The 8,032-nt window shown below is 38.1% G+C and overlaps 1 pseudogene; it reads right to left on the reverse strand.

Annotated features, from left to right (window-relative positions):
• Positions 1 to 577: 577 nt before the first annotated feature.
• LOC107143096 overlaps positions 578 to 8,032 on the reverse strand; it is a 10,196-nt pseudogene continuing 2,741 nt past the window's right edge.

Here is an 8,032-nt window from a genome sequence, read left to right on the forward strand (position 1 = left end):
ATCTCTCAATTTCAAAATCCAAATCAAGGGCTGGGGCTGGGGCTCAGCAGTAGCATACTTGATTGGCATGCGTGAAGCACTGGGTTTGATCCTCAGCACTATATATAAATAAACAAAATAAAGGTCTATCAACAACTAAAAAAATTTTAAATCAAGCTTATTTATTTAGTGATGCTGGGGATTAAACCCAGGGTCTAACACATGCCAGGCACTCCTTCTACCACCTAGCTACATCCCTAGCCCTAAAATATATTCCTAAACAGTTGCATGATTTACATCATTTTTTGAATGTGCAAAAATTTATGCTTTAATAGAAACCTATTGTTTTGTTTTCAGTTTTTAACATAAGCTTATATTAGGGAATTACTAATATAATACAAGCAATAATCTATATAAACATTAGTATTCTTTTATATCTAGGATAAATTTCAAGCAGGGGAATAAATCAAAGACTGCTAACTGCCTTCTAAAAATGTTTATGCCAATTTGCTGCCCAATGTAAATTTTGACAAGAGAAGGCTTTTTTAAGGCACAATATAAAAACTATAAGCCATAAAGCGAAAGACAAATATAGTTTACTATGTAAGAAATGAAAATTTCTGTGAAGCAAAACCACAAATAATTTGGGGTACTAAAGACTTTTACCCCTTTGGAGGCACAATCCTCATGACATTTACAATTAGTAATTAATTTAACATGTTTATAACTAAAATGATTCTGTGGTTCATGAAGGCAGATATCAGTATATCCTTCCAGATGTAGTGGTGCTCCCAACTACTTGGGAGGCTGAGGCAGGAAAATTGCAAGTTTGAGGCCAGACTTGGCAACTTAGCAAGACTACGTTTCAAAATAAAAATAAAAAGGACTGGGTTGAGTACACCTGGGTTCAGTACCCAGTATTGGCGGGTGGGAAGTGATGTGAAATCAGTGCATCCTGTCTTCGATACACTCTTAAGAACCAGTATAGTGGCTGGTACACAGGACCTTCTTATATATTAAATAAATGAAATAGGAATAATCTAACATGAATAATAATCTAATAGGAAAATAATAATAATCTAATATGAAAACACACATAGGAAAACCAGGCACAAACAAAAAAAATATGTCCAACACATAAAAAGATGTCCAAACTTAAAAATGCCAAATTAAAACTCTCATATAATCCGTAAGACTGGCAAAGCTGACTGGTTTAACTCTTGGAAGGTAATTTATCAATTCTCTTAAAAATTTAAGTGTGAATATTTTTTCACCAGCAGTTCTAATACTAGGAATTTAACTTACAGGAAAAAATGTGTAAGTATCAATAATTTCATTGCATTGTTATAGACAAAATAATTGGAAATCAGTGTTAAGTGTCCATCACGCAATAAAGAATTCATAAAATAATTTGTGAGTTCCACATCACAGAGCAATATAAAGGTTCTCAAGAAAAATATCAAGAGGTTAAAGGGAAAGCCAGGTGTGGGAGGGAAAAAATAGGACTCTTCTAAGAAAAGTTAATGGACAACAAGTGTGGGCCAGAGGTTGGGGAGAATAAAGGAAGAGTGCATACCAGAAAGGCAGACTGAAAGCTGTTCATCATCCACTGGAGATGCTTTTGGATTGTTCTTTCCACCTCCCAGATGATTTTCTAGTTTGTATTCATTGCACACCAGGGGAGCTTCCAGTGGACTTTTACAGTAAGGGTGGTCCTGCAACTTAGAATTAAGAATGTTCTGCTTGAAAGATCCATCCTCCTCCATCTGATAGGAGTTCTCATTTGAACACTCTTTTCAGACACAGGCCCATCTACACTACTCAGATTTATCTGCTCCGGTCACTGACAGCTTTACTCTGTCATCACTGACAGTGCTTGTCCGATTTTCGTGGTTCAGAGTCAATCTCTTTTTCAGTTTCTGAAGTGAACGTTTTGATAAGGGCATGTTGTGAATCAGCTCCGTACACTCCCACTTTGGAGAGGAACAAGGTGATTGGTCCCAAGGATATGTGGCACTGCCATTCTGTTGGTCAGGGAATGCTTCATCTAAATTAAGCTTCTTGTCCGAGAAAGGATTTCCTTTAGGGTAGCCATCAGGCATATGTGAGTTCTTTCCCTTCACTACAACATTGCTGTCCATATCTGGGAAGTATGGCTGATGCTGACAAGAAGGATCTGGGGAAGAAAATGGGCTACAACTGCCACCCTCTGTATTATCCTTAAGGGTCTCTTGGTGGTTCCCAGTGACCTTCTGTACTAGCTTCGCTGGGCTTTCCTTGGCTTGCAAACTTTGCTTTTCGTACTGAAGTGCTGGGATCTGAGAATCCTAGACTGAAATCTAATCATGGATAATTTCTCATACGTCATCAGAGGAAACATTTATATTCTTCAATGTTGGTTAAGCTGGAACATTTTTGGAATAGGGTCCCCCACTCCTGTGGTACTCTAGTCCTTGGTAGCAGCCATAACAAAAGCATTTTCTCTTATGATTTCTCAAGGTGACTACAATCTTGCCACTCTCACTAGGACCTTGGCTTTCCCCAGTGAACTTCATGGGACACTCAGAAGCCTGTGGCACTGTCCTAGGTCTATGACCATTGGTCTGACCTAATGCACTACTTGCTGGCAAGCCAGCAACTGCCTTCAAGAGACTCTTCACAATATTAATGGTCCAACTCCTTTGCTGATGATAGCAAGTTCTCTGCTTGGAGTTTCAGGAGACTCCTTGAGAAAGAAATGAAGTACTTAGTGTCCTTTCTTTCCACTTGAGAAAACTAGGATTTTGAGTAGGCACACTGGATTTCGTCTTCACAGACGGATTCATCCTGAATCCACAATTTCTGGATTTCAGGAGCCTTCTTTGTACACTGGAAGTGACTCAATTGTCTATTCCAAGTAAATGGCCTTCCCAACTTAGCATTCAGAATGCATAAATGTTGATGAAAGTAGAATTTCTTAAAGCCTCCAAACCCAGTATTCCATTTCTCATAAAAGGCTAAGTGGATTCCTTTCATCCACAGAATTTTCCTGTATTTTCATTTTTCTGAGGCATAATGAAATGTGGATGTAGCTACAAAGAAGAAAATATAAAGAAATATTACATATCAATCTAAAAGTAAGGTCATGAAGGCATTCACAGAAATGAAGGCAAAAAATTGAAAAAAGAGCATATATACTTCAATTTAGAACAATTAAATAATGAAATTCTACCCTGATCAAGGTTTTAATCACAATGAAAAGTAGGAAAGAGAGAAGACATGAGCAGTCTAACAAGACCCCACTTGCCATATACATGCCTTGGGTAGAAATAAGTTTCAAAAATCATTTCTCAGGATGGATTCTATTTCTGAAGAAGTGCACAGACCAGGGCATCAGAAGAGACTTTCTAAGTGTTGGCTCTGTTTCTCATTAACTAAGTGACGTTAAAAAAGTCATCCACATTTTGTGTTCTCATTTATAAAATGAAGAACACAGAAGGGAAAGGGAACCAAATACCACTTAAGACTAATTCCATGTTCTTTCTTATTTGTTTTTCTGTCATACTGGGGATTAACCCAAGGTCTCGCATGGAAATTGGATTTTTTAAAAGGCCAGGTATGTGCTTCACCAGTGAGCTACACGCTCTGGTCCCATATCTACTTATTTAGAATTTGCCCATAGCAAAACGACTTGTTTCCTATACCAATATTTTAAAAGGGCAGGTACTTTGCTCTGTAGAGTCATCCACAGGTAGATACTCCCTCAATGCATGATATCAGTATCTCAAGAGAGAGAACAGGCTGCTCCTTGCCAGTCAAAGACTCTCTGAGTGACTGTGCAGGAAAAGGATTCCATCAGGTGCTCTCACCCAGTTATTCTGGTTCTCAAGTGAATATAAAGAACAAAAACCAACACAAGCATACACACATAAACTTCAGAAACACGTTTGATGATAAGAGATGGGAGAGAGAATGAATGGCAATTAAAAGCAAACACAATTTACCCTCAAGTTAGTAATATCTAATATTACTGAAGGTTTTAGGCATCAGCCATTACAGGTCAGTGAAAGAAATACAAGACTATGAATAGGAACCAATATTCTAATTTCAGCTTGCTGACAACTTATTAATAGTTTTCCCAGCCTTGGGGTGGGGCGGGGTAGGGAAGTATTTCCTTACTGTGCATCAGTTTTCTATCAGAACAAAAATAGAAGGATGGACATATGTACTTCACTTCTTGTTGAAAATCCCACTAAGATAACAAATTGCTAATTTTTTTTCCTCATCCAGAGCTCAGGATCAAACCCAGAGCCTTATCTAGGACCTCATGCATGCTGGGAAAGTGTTATACCACAGAGCTACATCCCCAGCATGGAAATTGGATTTTTTAAAAGGCAAAGCCCCTCAAGGGCAAAGACAATGAAAGAGGAGATAACAACAATAAAACTTTGAAAGGACCAAGCAGATGAATGAGTAACAGCAGAATCTGCAGGCCAAAAGAGCTGAAATCTAAGCCAATGGTAAGGGAGGCCAAGAGGCAAGCTTAAAATTAGAAGCAACAAATATGAAAATCAGGAGTATGGGTGGAGCTGAAAAAGGAAAAACTAGTTGAAAATCTACAAAGCAGGTGGGAATCTGGGTACACTGGCACAAGCATGCCACCCCCACAACTCAAGGGTCTAAGGTAGGAGGATCATGAGTTTGAGGTCAACCTCAGCAGTTTAACAAGACCCTGCCTCAAAATGTAAAAAAAAAAAGGCAAGGGGGTTGTTGGGGATGTAACTCAGAGATAGAGTGACCCTGGGTTCAGTACCCCCACCCCTACCCAAAGAGCAACAGCACTCGGGCCCCCAGATCTCTTTCCCCTACCCTCACAAATAACCGAAGTTTCATTTTCTGGGAGGATAACAAGGATAGTCAGGTAAACCATGTTCAGCTGAGAGTTAAGCTACTAAATAAGTTTACACAGTGAACTCCACCCCCTTTCCCATTGGCTTCCAGAACACTGGCAGCCAAGTATATACCCCTCAGAAGGAAACCAGTATATGGGGTGGGGAATATATAACATAATACCTCAACAAAAGGCCTGAACAATTACTCTACTGTGTACCCTAAAGGTTAAGAAAGAGACTCCAGGTCCCTCCTCATTCTACTGCTCCTCCCTTACCCAAGACTTAAGTTTATTATTCAAAAAGAGTAAAACAGAAGATCTGCACACAGGGATTCCAGGCACAGTTTTAAGATGGAATTATACAGTGAATATGAGATTTCCAACATTTGTTCCCTCTGTTTCCCAGAATCCAGGCAGTCTTATCTTATCCATCCAAGCAGAAGATTGAAAGTCTATTTTCTGGACAATTTGGTTAGTTCACAAGAACATCCATAAAGAGACAGATATTTCCCACAAAATGACCCTATATTGCTGGCAGTACACCCCAAAGGAGATGTCCCACCATGTATTCAGAATTTCCAAGCAGCTTGTTAGTGTGGCCATTCTTTTTTTGTTTGTTTGTTTGTTTTGTTTTTTTGGTAACAGGAATTGAACCCATGGGCACTAAACAACTGAGCCACACCTCCAGCTCATTTTTTATATTTTATTTTGAGACAGGGTCTCGCTAAGTTGCTTAGGGCCACTAAATTGCTGAGGCTGACTTTTTTTGTGATTCTTTGTGATTTGTGATTCTCCTGCCCCAGCCTCCTGAATGCTAGGATTAAAAGCATTTGCCACCAAGCCCAGCCTCAGTGGTTAGTCTTAAAAATGACCTTAACAACCAAAAATCACCAGATTTCTAGGGATGAAAAGCAGACTAAAACAAAGATAAAACAAAAACTATATATAATAAAAATTTTTAAACTAACCAAAATGGACAGAAAAGGGAGTTAATGTTTAATATGAACAGAATTTTTATTTGGGAAGATGAAAAGGCTCTGGAGATGGATGGTGGTGATAGATGCAAAATAACATGAATCTACTTAATGCCACTAAGCTGTCCACATAAAAATGGTTAAAATGGTAAATTATGTATATTTTACCACAATAAAATAAAAGGATACTTAGGTCATGTATGAGGCCTGGGTTCAATCCCCAGTGCTGTGAAAAAAAGAGATGTAAAATAAAATCTTAATGTTATATGTACAAATAAAGATGTTATTGTTTTTAAAAAGAACAATGAAAAACGGCATATAAAGCCTAACAGACAAGTGCAGTGGAACACACCTATAATTCCAGTGACTCAGAAGGCTAAGGCAGGAGGATTGCAAATTTCAGGCCAGCCTCAGAAATTTAGTGAGGTCCTAAGGAACTTGCAAGACCTTGTCTCAAAAAGAAAAAGAGAGAGAGAGAGAGAGAGAGAGAGAGAGAGAGAGAGAGAGAGAACTGGAGGTATATCTCTGTGATTCATGGGTTCAATCTCTAGTATCACAAAACAAGGAAAGAAAGAAAGCTTAACAGAATTAAAAGACAACTGATGAATAAGCCATAATTGCAACAATCCATCATGGATTTAGAGCTATAGTATTCCTAATACATAAAAAGGTCTTATTGAGGAATAAAGGACAAAAAGCCTGTTGGCCTACTGGAAAGATGAAAGAAAGACCTAAGAAGACAATTCACAATAAATCTTCTAAATTGTCCTTAAACATAAGATGTTCAACTTCACTCATAAGGTTGGGCATGGTGGCAAACACCTGTAATTCCAGTGATTTGGATACAGAAGGACTGCAAGTTCAAAGCCAGCCTCAGCAACATAGTGAGGCCCTAAGCAACTTGGTGAGACCTTGTCTCAAAAAATAAAAAATAAAAAGGGCAGGGAATGAGCTCAGTGGTCAAGTACAACTGGGTTCAATTCCCTGGTAACAAAAATAAAAAAGGCAAAAAACAACCTCACTCATAAGAAAATTGGCAAAGGTCAGGCCATGTAACTCAGTGGTAGAATGCTTGTCTAGCATGTGTGAAGCCCCAGGTTCAATCCCAGAATTAAAAAAAAAAGACTGAGAAACAGACAGACAGACAGACATATTCTGCTATTCTGTGGGTGGGGAGAAAAGACATTTTCTTTGTTTCTTTCCTTCTTTCTTTTTTCAGTGGTAGATGGACACAATACCTTTTTTAAAATTTATTTTTATGTGGTGCTGAGGCTCAAACCCAGTGCCTCACATGTGCTAGGCAAGCGCTCTACCAGTGAGTCACAACCCCTGCCCAAGAAAAGGCATTTTCATACTTTGCTGGTGGGGTTACAAATGGATACAATCCTTCTGGAGAAAAAATTATTTGTTAATATTTAATAAAAGTACAAAAGTATTTACCTTTACATGCAGCATCCCCATTTTAAGGAGTTTACTCTGAAGACATACCTGCAATAAGAAAAATACATATGTACAAGACTATTCACTTCAAGAATGTTTCTAATAGCAAAATATTGGAAACAACCTAAATGTACATTCACAGGAGCGTGCTTGAATAAACTATGGCTTATCCACACAATTAATGAAGCTGTAAAAAAAAAAAAAGTATTCAGCCAGGATGTGATGGCACATCCCTAGCCCTATTTATTTATTTATTTATTTTGAGACAGTTTCTAACTTATAATCCTCCTGCCTCTCTGCCTCTGCCTCAGCCTCCAGAATTCCTGGGATCACAGGGATGCATCATCATGCTTGGTGCAAAATACCCTTATATCAGAATTTTTCCATGGTTTTTGAAGGCTCAATATAAAGGTATACCAAAAAAATTTATAATATAATTTTATGTAATTCTGCCAACCAACAAACATAAGCAAGCAACATTTGGTAAAAAAAAAAAAATTCAATGTAATTTTTACTACTTTCATTTTAAAAAAAGGGTTAAGGAGTCTAATTGGTTAGGAAACTACAAAACAGAATTCCACAGAGTTACTACTTTTCCCCCCTCTGGGCTCAAGGCACTATTAAACCCAAAACAGAGCCAAGCACTATGATGTGTGTGCATGTATCCTGGAGACCTGGAAGGCTGAGGCAGGAGGACCTCGTTTGAGGTAGGGTGGGCAACATAGTGAGACTCTTTCTCAAAAAAAAAAAAAAAAAAAAAAAAAAAAAA

Source organism: Marmota marmota, unplaced genomic scaffold, assembly GCF_001458135.2.
Source record: "Marmota marmota marmota unplaced genomic scaffold, marMar, whole genome shotgun sequence".
Lineage (NCBI taxonomy): Eukaryota > Metazoa > Chordata > Mammalia > Rodentia > Sciuridae > Marmota > Marmota marmota.